This window comes from Nasonia vitripennis (assembly GCF_009193385.2).
Source record: "Nasonia vitripennis strain AsymCx chromosome 4 unlocalized genomic scaffold, Nvit_psr_1.1 chr4_random0003, whole genome shotgun sequence".
Taxonomy (NCBI): domain Eukaryota; kingdom Metazoa; phylum Arthropoda; class Insecta; order Hymenoptera; family Pteromalidae; genus Nasonia; species Nasonia vitripennis.
In genome coordinates, this window is record NW_022279638.1 from 3,310,034 (window position 1) to 3,321,830 (window position 11,797).

General features: G+C 37.8%; 1 protein-coding gene across 3 annotated transcripts in view; it reads right to left on the reverse strand.

Annotated features, from left to right (window-relative positions):
- LOC103315780 (39S ribosomal protein L33, mitochondrial) overlaps positions 1 to 11,797 on the reverse strand; it is a 148,029-nt gene that overhangs the window by 99,528 nt on the left and 36,704 nt on the right. The window lies entirely within an intron of this gene.

Consider the following 11,797-nt stretch of genomic DNA (forward strand, 5'->3'; position numbering starts at 1 on the left):
CTCACTCTCTCTCTCTCTCTCTCTCTCTCTCTCTCTCTCGCGCGCGCGCGCGCCTGCACGTTAGCCCCCAAGCCGTAACCTGTAGTGTCACGTGGTACGCGCTCGCGGCCTCGCTCGCACACGTACGCGCTAGACTCGGCTCTCGCCGGTCGCCGCGCGGCCAGTGTGATCTCTCTTTCTCTCTCTCTCTCTCTCTCTCTCTCTCTCTCTATCTCTTTCTAATACTTTCTTACTCGCTCTCTCCCTGGTGGACGTCCGTCGGTGCTCCCGCCGGCGCCTCCCTGACTCTCGTGGACCTGGTGACGGTTAGCTTCCTCAGCTCTCCCACGCCAAGGCTGCTGGTTGCTCTGGTCCTCCGGACAATGATGGCGGACTGGCTAGCTTCCTTCCTCTCGTGCGGATGGTTGCTGGCTCGTCCGGGCGTCGGCACTTGCTCGTGCCAACGCGCTGCACCTATGACTCTCTCACACTCTCGCACAACCTCGGGAGACTCTCCCAATTCTCCTCGTAACAGAGGAGGCCACGTATCTTTCTCGCACGTCGACGTACTCCGTCGACAGTCGTGAGAGAACTCCCGATTTCCCGCTCGTTCTCGCGCTCGTCGGGCCCGCGCATCTTCCTCGCGCCTGATTGGCTGGCAGTCCGCGCGGATAGCGAGTCGCACATCGGCGCCCACTGATTGGCTCGCGACATGCGGAGGACCAATCAGCGCGCGCGCCGTCGAGGCTCACTCTCGCGCCAACGATGCTCACTCTCGTGCTAACGTGGACGGTTAGCCGGCCCGTTCCTCGAACTCGAGGTCAGGCTGGCACCGACAACAACAATCCAACTCGCTTGTTTCTTCCGCGCACTCAGAGCTTGGCCGCATCGAACGAGATTCCTCGTATCGACGCGGCTGCGACGTTTGCAACGTCGCACAGTGTGGCTAAAATCCGCTGTTAAGTCACGCCTATCTGTGACTAAAGTAGTCCTTTTTTGCACCGTGTTTACTACTTTGTGACTACCGTGACTACTTTGAACTTGCTACGCTCGGGTGCTAACTGCGCCGTGTAAAAAAGAACCATTTAAGTCACACGTATCGTAATGTACTATTTCCTTTTTATAATATATATCTTCCTCGATTTCCTTGTAATATTTCTAAATACATTATTTGCTTGTTGTTAAATGGCGTTTGGAATATTTTCTTCTTTATTGTAAACAAAATTTTCTTTGATACCTTTAACTACGACAACACAAGGGATGCCATCTTTTACGTGAGATTGTCGGGAATTAGGATGGTCGTAGCGTTCATAGGATGGGCCTAGGAACTTGATGAAAGGTGCAAGAATGACTTCACTGAATGTATCGAATGGTCTTTATTAAAGGATAGTGAGAGAGAGGTGTGTTTGATAGTGTGATCCCCGTAGAACTGAGCCGCGAGCTGGTCGCGCACGGCTAATTAAGCCTGCCACTGTACATCGGAATGCAGTGATAAGGCGGGTGTAAGGTGTCATCTGCTCGGTTCGTCCGAGCTCGCGATGCCCTTTCGTTGTTGCCATGCTGCGCTACACGTATGCACGCTAGTGTGCGTACGTGACAATTGTTATCATCATTTTGAAAGAATCATACTGATGGATGAGGATAACAATGACATTGTATATTTATCAAATCAAAATAGCAAAAAAACTTCATTAAGACGAAAATTTGATTAAAACAGTATAATATTTTATAATACCTTATTGATAATAGATCAATTTATGTGTGTGTGTATGTGTGTGTGTGTATATATATATATATATAGACACACACACACACACACACACACACGTGTATAAGGACTTATGCAGACACGCTCGAAATCTAAATCTATGTACATACGTATAAAGTTAAAATACACTTAGTAATATGCATATAACATGAATTAATGATAACTTAAGAATATTTAACGGAAATATCATCGATTTTCTGAATCATATACACAACAGTAGTTATGCAGATACGGTCAGCATAATGCTTATAGGTCATGTGTGCATAAGGAATAGAATTATGATGACATTGTTATAAATGATAGAGTAAATATGCTGACACAAAATAAATTGTAGCGTACATATGCTGACACTGAAAAAATGGTAATTATATATGCTGACACTTAATGGATGCATGTAAGTGCATGTGCTAATAAACTAAATAAACTTTCGATGATCTTATTGGCAATATATCGATAATAATAAAATTGTCTCACGCATAGTTTTAGCACTGAGGATGTCATTTATGTCAATAAAAAGAATTAATTGTTGAATAAAAAAAATGTAATAATTTTTGTGAAATCCATTCATACGTTATTCGAGAAAAAACCCTACAAATGATTACATTAGATCTTAGCCATAACGTACTGCCAGAACGATTACGCGCTTTCGTCACTGATAAAAGGTGGCATCGAAGAAAGTCGGCTCATACATTATTCAGATACTAAGCCTACTAATATCTTAATTGAATAAACGACGCCTTGCCTTCCAATGATAAGTACACATTTCCTCATAAGCATAGACTCTTAAAGTAATCCGATAAGAGTTTTGGCACTGATGATTTTATTAACATCAGTGCACAGAATGTGGCTGTCTCGGGACAACCGATAGAAGTGAATACTGAATTAGGTGTGTTGTAGACTTCGTTTTTTTTTATATAGGTGAAATAATAAAAATATGTTTATCGTTATTCATACATTATTTTATTTCTTACAAACTTTATTTATCTATGGTAGAATCACAGGTATCTCATTTTTTAATTCAATAAAAGAAACAATTGGTTTGTGGTAACTAAAGTATGATATAAATGTTTTAGAATCGATTTTATATAAAAATCTTGAAAATACTGCATCTAATGTTGTGCCATACTTAGTGGTTGATTGTTGTGCATCATTATTCATGTCTAATTAAAATTTATCTTTGAGGAATGTATTTAATGATTGTGCACTTTCGCCAGCAAAGTTAACATTAGAATCTCCTGCTAAAATCAGTGGCATCATTTGTACCAAGCTCCCGTGATCCTACTTGAGTGTATACAAGTAGTGATCTATGGATAAATTGAATTATGTCTGTAATGCTTTGATTGGGTGAAATGTAAATCGCAGCCATGGTACATATTTGACCGTCTTCTAAAACGCAGTGAGTAGAACATATTTCAGCTATTTCTGTTTACGTACAACTGACGCTTAGACATGGGATAGCATTATTTCAGTTTATGCTAGGTAGAGAAAGCCGAACGCGTGGGGACGCGGGATAGCATTGTCCAGAGTATAAGCGTGTAGTAGAGAAGTATAGTGTGTAGAGAACGCCGAGAGCGCCGAAAGCCAACGGAAAGATGCGGTAAGGAGAGCGCGGTGGAGGAGAGAGAGAGAGAGAGAGAGAGAGAAAGAGAGAGAGAGAGAGAGAAAGAGAGAGAGAGAGAGAAAGAGAGAGAGAGAGAGAGAGAGAAAGAGAGAGAGAGAGAGAAAGAGAGAGAGAGAGAGAAAGAGAGAGAGAGAGAGAGAGTTGCCCCTGCTTTCCCTTCTGCTGTTCGGTAACTTCGTGACGGTCGGATTTTTCTCGATTCACTCCTCGGTAAAAATGTGTACCTAGCGAGCCTATAGAAGTATTCACTTCAAAAACTGTAATAATTTTTGTAAAATCCATTTTCGCCATGTACCAGTTAAATGGTTTATGAAGCCAACCTTTTATTTCAGCCGCAAATTTCTAGCTCGTTTAATTAATTAGTTGCACTTTCTTTTTCGACAATATTTCAGAGATAAAAACTAGAACTATTTTTGTTTAGATTTTCACAATTATTTGTTTCAAAATATCGATTGATCATTTAAATATTTAGGTGCCAAACCAACCTGCCTGCCACGCTATGCCCCACTCTCCCCTAGACGTTTAAGTCGCAAACTCTTGCAGTGTGTTCCCGCGTAAAAATATTATATGAGATCTCATTATATTTGCATATCTCATATATCATATGAGATCTCATATGACTGAAATTCGTACTGAGATCTACATGAGATCTATATGAGATCTATATAAGATCTACATGAATTCTCATATAAGATCTCATATAATATTTTCGCGCAGGGCTCCGGCACACGTAACGCTGGGACACTCAAATTAGTACTCGTCTCAAAGCTCTCGCTTCTAAACGTACTACTAGTTCCTTTCTCTCTCTCTCTCTCTCTCTCTCTCTCTCTCTCTCTCTCTCTCTCTCTCACTCTCACTCACTCGCGTTTCCAGTGCTTCTCTCGCGTCTTTCCTATTTATCGCTTCCTCCCTCTCTCACACTCGCGAATGCTCGAAGACATCGAGGTATGTGCCCGCACCGCACACCGGCACTCTCGTCTCTCGTACTTTTCCTTTCTCGCTTACTCTCACACTCCGACGCTCGTTGTGTCTTCTCGGTTGCCCGGTGGCTCGCGCCGAGAAGCTTCCTGAAGACGCGAAGAGCACCTACCTCGTCAGATGGGGGACGTACCCCGGGGTCCTCTCTCTCCATAAAGCAGAGGAAGCCTAGCTGGCCTCGCGGTCGTCTTGCATCAGCGAGATCCACACAGAAACTGCCGCGTCGCGTCGCGATTGCCCACTCGGCGCCTCCCTCCCGCTCGCAAGGGCCCGGTTGATTATGAAGTCTGATTGGCCGGGCGAAGAGCGAGACGAGCTGATTGGCTGCTCATCTCGCGCTAGCCTGGGCCGACCTTCTTCTTCTTCAAGCTGGCGACGGTTGGCAAATTCCACGAATTCCCGGACGGATCTATTGGAGAGAGTAATGGCAGTGCCTTATAAATTACAACCTGAGGGTTACCATCACTGCCCGTGGCCTGGGTGTTAAAGTGCGATACATCAGACTATTACAAATTAAGTTAATTATAGCGGCGAGAATTGAAGGTTAAGTCGTACAAGTACGGAAGCGCCTATATGCGACCTATACGAAATAGGCTTAAACGCGTTTTAGACTAGGAAAGAGAAGAGCCTTGCCCCTATCGTACGTAAACATGTTAAGTTGCGTGTATTTCGCGCCTTAAACTTGCAAGGATTGGAGAAGGTTAAACAGCAGAAGTCTTGATTTATAAAAATAGAAACTCTGAACTAATTTATTGATACAACTCTGAAAACTCTCGCTATACAAGTAATCTCTCTCTAAATCTCTCTCGAGGCGATGTTGCCTGTTCGAGCACCAAGCGAGTTCTTATCTGTGGCGCCAGAGCAAGCGTGACTATTGGCAATTCAATGATACCGCAGCGCCAAAAAGCCCATGCTAATTTCCATAAAGTGGCGAGTTTTCGAAGCTGAGCAACACCTGATTTTAATACATATAGATGTAATGCACACGAAAATCGGGTTGGTCTCAACTTGAAAACTCACCACCTTATGGAAATTAACATTGGCTTTTTGGCGCTACGGTATCGTTGAATTGCCAATTGCCTTACCACCCATCGTGGTAGCTCGGCGGTGGCACCTCGGGAAGCCTGCGGCCGGGTAACGCACTCGCAATGGAGGGGATCAGGCCTCGGTACCGGGAGCTGCCATCTCCGTCGACCTCGGTGGTGGTTTGGCGTGAGCCCCCACAAACGTACGTGAAGGTACGTGAACGTACACGGATGTACTAAAATACAAAAAAAGTTCTACATTTAGTTGCCTTATCGCGCTAATGAATTTTTCCATTCAGGCCGGTTTTTGAAATGTCACAATTTTCAATGAAAATAATGAACATTTACAAAAAATAAACTCTTCAAGCAATTCTTCATTGCTAACTCGAAAATATAAATATTTCATATCTTATTTTATAGTCCATGTATGTACTTATTGTATTCGCCCTCTACCGGCTACTGATGATTATCACGAGTTTTTTTATTGAGCGACTTCAACGTGTCGTTCTTCAACGTGCTGATACGCCTGACAGGCCCTGGTCGTGACTTGACTATTCTAAACTCTTACGACATATTTTTTGCGAGGCTTTTTATTTATAATCCTTTTTTCTTTTCTTGTACGAAACGTTTAAATATCCTTGTTTTAGGATAAATTAAAATTTTTCATATTCTTTATTTTTATAAGCATATGTAACATCTACAGTATAAATTAAGAACATTGTGTGGTTGTATTTAAACCCGCTGTTTACTTACAAAAAACACCCCGCTGTGGGGTACAAAGGCTACATTATGACTTTTATCAAGTCATAAAGTCAAAGTTTCTGAAAAAAGGGACAAAAGAAATGTTTTATTTTAGGGAGATGTTATTTATACGACAAAAATGCTCCTAGAGTATTTTGTAACCTGAGGTCTGTTCACGTTTCGCAGCCATCTTCACACCGTAGCCGTCCCACTCACTTCTCCCTCCTGCTCTGCGCATTATCAGTATGTGTCGCGCCACGATCCGCGAACGTCGTAGGTACAGCCTTTTCTTTTCAAATTTCGCGTTGGCCGTGTTCATACCTCTGGTGCGAGAGAAGGTGCGAAAGAGAAGATTATACGGATCGTTATCAATATGTCCGATCTTGACGACTCATTGAACGAGTTCACGCTTGCTAGTAGACTTGATTACAAATCTAAACTGAAAGAGAAAGCGTCGAATGTTATTTTGTATTCGAAACCATAACTTATGAAACGTCGTTTTACATTGGATAGTAAAGTGCGTGAACTTCTGAAAGAGTACGAAAAAGCTACACATCAAAACTACTATTTACGTGACCCACAAAAGAAGACTTCATGAAAGAATCAAGCCAGAGTTGCCGCAAATCCAGGAATCTCATACAGATCCATGAAATTTGAATGTGTGCATGGGACAGAACGAGGTAGTACAAGCACGGGCGCGCGTCAGTGCCAGTAAGTATTTCTTGGAAATTGTCTCGCTGTCGATATCCTACCCAATGTTTTTCTTTGTTGCCGCGTGATCGACTTTGTGTTTTTCTAGCCGATGTTGTTGTAATGTAGTGAAGGTTATATTCAATGTTCGTAGCGAAGGTTTCACGTAGTGACGGTACATTCAATTGAATTGAATGTTTACTTTTCATGAAATGAATTTTACGAAATATTTGTTTTCATGTACTGGTTTTTATTCCGCCATACGTATATATTTATATGATTGTAATTTATCGTAATTAATATGGAATTAATCGATTGACCATTTAAGAGATTATTAATTTTTTTCAATTCCATTTCAGTACCATGAAAATGAATCGCCCTGCATATATATCATTCACATGGAGTCAAAAATGAGATGAGTATGTCATTTCAGAAATTGTTGATAACCAAGGACATGAATCGTTACCTGTATGCTATAATTTCAATTTTATACGTTGTTATTATCATACCGTATTTGTAATATGTAACTGTATTTTTTAGGCTGTTTGGAATTTGTTAGCTTAAAATCGTCGTCTCGATAAAGAAGACAAAGCAGTTGTGGCGGATGTTGGAAAAATGAAGGGTTGCAAACTGCAAATAATGAAGAAATTTTATTCAGAAGGCAAACAACGCATTCTAGGTGACATTTCCAATATTACTACTAAAAGTCGTCTCAAAATTTTGTATTCTTTACCTGGACTGCAGAAGATTCTTAATGCAAATGGTTACGTTAGACTTTGTAGTATGTCATAAAAAAAAAGTTATATTATTAATAATTTTATGTTATTAAATTCTTATTAAAGATACAATTTACGAGTTCAAATTTGACGATGACAACTTTCATGGGATATTTATTACTACGAAAGAGATGCAGCGTGCAGTAGAATATTGGCCGGAAATGATCTGCATGGATGGAACGTATCAATTGATACGTCAAGGATATCCCGTAATAATATTTGTAGTCATCGATGGCAATGGCTCTACACGAATTAGTGGATTGTCTATTGTATGCCATGAAGACCTTCCGACGATGGAGTGGTTATTGAACACCTTTAAAAAGTATAATATTGATGCTTGGAGTCGAATTGAAAGCTTCATGACCGACAAAGCGATGTTATGTCGAGATCTTATACACGAAATTTTTTCTGTTACTGCGTACATTTGTTGTTTCCATGTACTACAAATCTTCAGACGTACTGTGATATTAGAAAATATGGGTATTACTAAAGATGAAAAACAGATAAGCTTAGCTTTGCTCGAAAAATTATGATACTCTATGTCTGAAGCTTTGTACGATGAACATTACAATGAATTTTGTGCTAAATCTCCCGACTCGGTTGTGAAATATTATAATGATAATTGCCATGAAATTCGCCACGAATGGGTTCAATGTTTTATGGATAAACATATCTTTCTTAACGAGACCAATAATAGATTGGAATCGCTGAATCAAAAGTTCAAATTATTTCTTCGAACTCACCTTTCTATGATTGAGTTTCTACAAATTTTTTAAATATTTTTCCGAATTCATCAAAATGAGCGTGATAAAGATGCTGTGACGATGTTTCTAAAAAAACTGCAATTCGTAATGAACCTTGTCGAAGAAAAATATTACGAATTACTAACTTTGTATTCTTTTAAATATGTTGTTGAACAAATCAAGCAATTGGTCGATGTTAATTATGTAACTCCTCATTCTAATGGCATGTATCAAATTAGGGGATCTGCAGGTCAAGCAAAGTATGAAACTAGCAAATCAACATGTACATGCTTGCATTTCAAAACAATGTGGCTTCCATGTCGACATATCTTTAGAATCAGAACAATGAATTCTTGTGGCCTTTTTGAAGAATCCTTATGTTTTAACAGATGGACGAAGCGTTATTACAGAAGTAGTAGTTTATTGATGGATGGTAATGATACCATTCCAAATTCGCGTGCTTTAGAAGGTAGTTCTAATGTAGTTTATAAGAAAGATTATGTAAAGGAAATTCCAACAATTTCAGTATATTCTAAGAAACAGAAAGTGCAATCTGTTGATAGTACTGTTGAGTCTGATGTTGCAGAAATACCAATCAATACTGATTGTTGTGAAAATGCGATTCAGAAATCACCTTCAAAAATAGTCCATAATGTTGAAAGTCGTACTGAGGTAGATATTAGTTGTAAGTCAGTTGGAGAAGGTCGTTACAACGATCGAGTTAACTCTGTAGTGACTAATTCTGAATTGTCTAAAAAGGTAAGTAGTGAAGTCGATAAAAACGTTGTTTCTGATGTTGAAAATGCGTCTATTCCAAAGAAATCTAACGAAAATGTCGTGTTCCCCAAATTAGTGTCTAAAAGAGGCCGACCAAAACGGTCTAATTTGAAAGCAGTTGGACTGATTAAAAACCTAAGACTGTGCAATTGTACAAGGTTCTTGATGATTTCACAATAGTTCGCATGATTTTCAAATGGATACGCAAAGAGGATGTGTTAGGCTTAACCAATGTGTTAGGCAATTACGTTATTGTAAAAAGAGACTTTAAAGAAAAACTTCCATGTTCGATATATGCTGAAGAGATTGATATTAGTGTATGTAAGTCTTTTATGAAAAAAAATACATACGACTAGCTAGTCCAGTTAATTAAAACTGATTCAAAAAAAGCTGAATGGGTATGTTCAATATGTAATAAAGATCTCGATCTCGATATGTCGATTGTATGCGAACGATGTTTAGTGTGGATGCATTATAAGTGTATCGGTCTGAAAAAATCACCTCCCAAAGAAGTCGATTATTTCTGTAAGGATATTTAAAAAATAAACATGTTTCGGGTTTCAAGAATTAGGCTGCAAAATAATATCTCAAATCAATATATTTAAGCAAGTTGATTGTTTGGCTACCTGATATTACAGTATTTTAAAAACAAATTTATTAAGTTATATTTTTGATTAAGAAAGCTATATTATAATAAGCTTTAGCATTTTTTAAATATTTTTCTCCGTGGAAAAACCTTCATTCTCTCATAGTTTTATGTTTCACACGATGATTTTGAGATCTTCTAGTTTGAGCTTAAATGTTGGTAGTACGGCTACCTGGTATAATATTAAGGCAAATCTGTTTAATATTATTACAAATATTATATGTATGACCGTTTAGAATTGTATTTTTTACATAATAACTTTGTCACTGAAGCAAATATTAGCAAAGGAAAATTTGCATTGAGTTTTTGGATATCTGGCGCAAGCATTTAACAATAGTTGCAAAAGACATTATATAACTAATGTAAAATATTTCTTGATAAAGTTCACTGCGTAAACGTCATCATGTATATTGTAAACTACACAGAAACCACAGAAGATTTCTGATTAAATGTTATTTAACATTAAAAGCAGCTTGCTTACTTTTTGTCACCCAACTTACGATAATAAATTACTTTCTACACTACCTCATTTTAAAAGCACTAGCGACTTCAGTCCTGCTTCCATTACTTGTTTTTATTCTTGTTTATTCTGAATTCTTAATTTCTTAATTCATACTTTCAAAAGTTAATAGAAATTTATGTGTCAGTATATAATATTCTTTGCTTCAGAAAGTTAACTTATTCAGATTAGAAATTCATACACTTATATGGATCATGCGGGTAAACCAATAGCCAATCAGAGGGCTTTCTTTTATCTACATGATAATGTTAGAGTTGATAAGGTTAAGTTGAAAGGACTTTGTATAGTCACCAGGTGTCGGTTGATCACACTTACGCTTGCTGGTTTATAGCTCATCGCAATACCCTTGTTAAGTTAACCTTTTTTTATAGCTTCTGCTGAAAACATTTCCAGTTATAGAAAAATTGGCTTTTTCCACTAAAATTTCAAAATTGCGGGGCCTCCTACTTCAGGGTCCTCCCTTAAAGATGACACTGATTTTTTTTTACTTAAATTAATGTTAAATTAATATTCTTATTTTGTTATACTTTTGATGCATTTTATTTATTTATTTTGGCAAAGATTCAAGCGTGAATCAACAGTAATTTAATTACCAGATAGTGGTTATTTGCCTTGTTACGCCCTAAGGGCAACAGAAAAAAAGATCTTTAAAGTATTCTAATTAAGGTAGTACTGTCACTTATAAAATTACATTTTTGGTAAATTTTTATTTTTATGTTTTAACACCGAGTCTTTTAAGCGGATTCAAATATTACAACATTGACCATTTAGTTTTGTAAAAATTTTGTTCCAAGATAAAAATGTATATGGGTGATTTGCTATAACTGGCACAGATGGATAGTGGCACGATTGCAAAATTTCAGTATAAAATTTAGGAGGTTATTAACCTATTTTGACTAGTACAGCATTGACAGTACTACCTTACAGGATATTTATTGTTTTTGCACACATTTAAGTTAATTTTTTTTACATTTCTATTTGTATAGATAATAAAGATATGCTTAGCACCATTGCAAAGCAGTTGAATAACAATGCACCATTTGTCAATGTAATGAGTGATACGCTTAACAGTACACTTCTATCTACTAGTATTTTAAACTCGTCTATTCTTGAAGATTCAGGTAAATAAATAATATTTTATAATCTTGTGACACTAAAAAATTTAGATTATATGTTGAAATAAAAATTATAATTTTAAATAGGTACTGCTTCAAAAAGTGAATTAAATGATTTGCAAAATCCAATAGATACAAAGATTACAGTTAATAATCAATCTGATAGAAAGATTAATTCAAATGACCTTATTGTACTTGCTACCTGTCCAAATGATATTAGTAATTTGGACTTACTATCCCTCTCTATTATCAGTGAATCAGGTATACACATTAATTTCAATTTAAAAATTGCCTCTTTAAGGAGATGTCAGAGCCAATATGACCAATTGTTTGTTATTATGTAAGTTATCGCGGAGTTTATGTTGATTCAATTTGTACAAAATTTTATTTTATTCAATTATTATTCAATAATGTATCT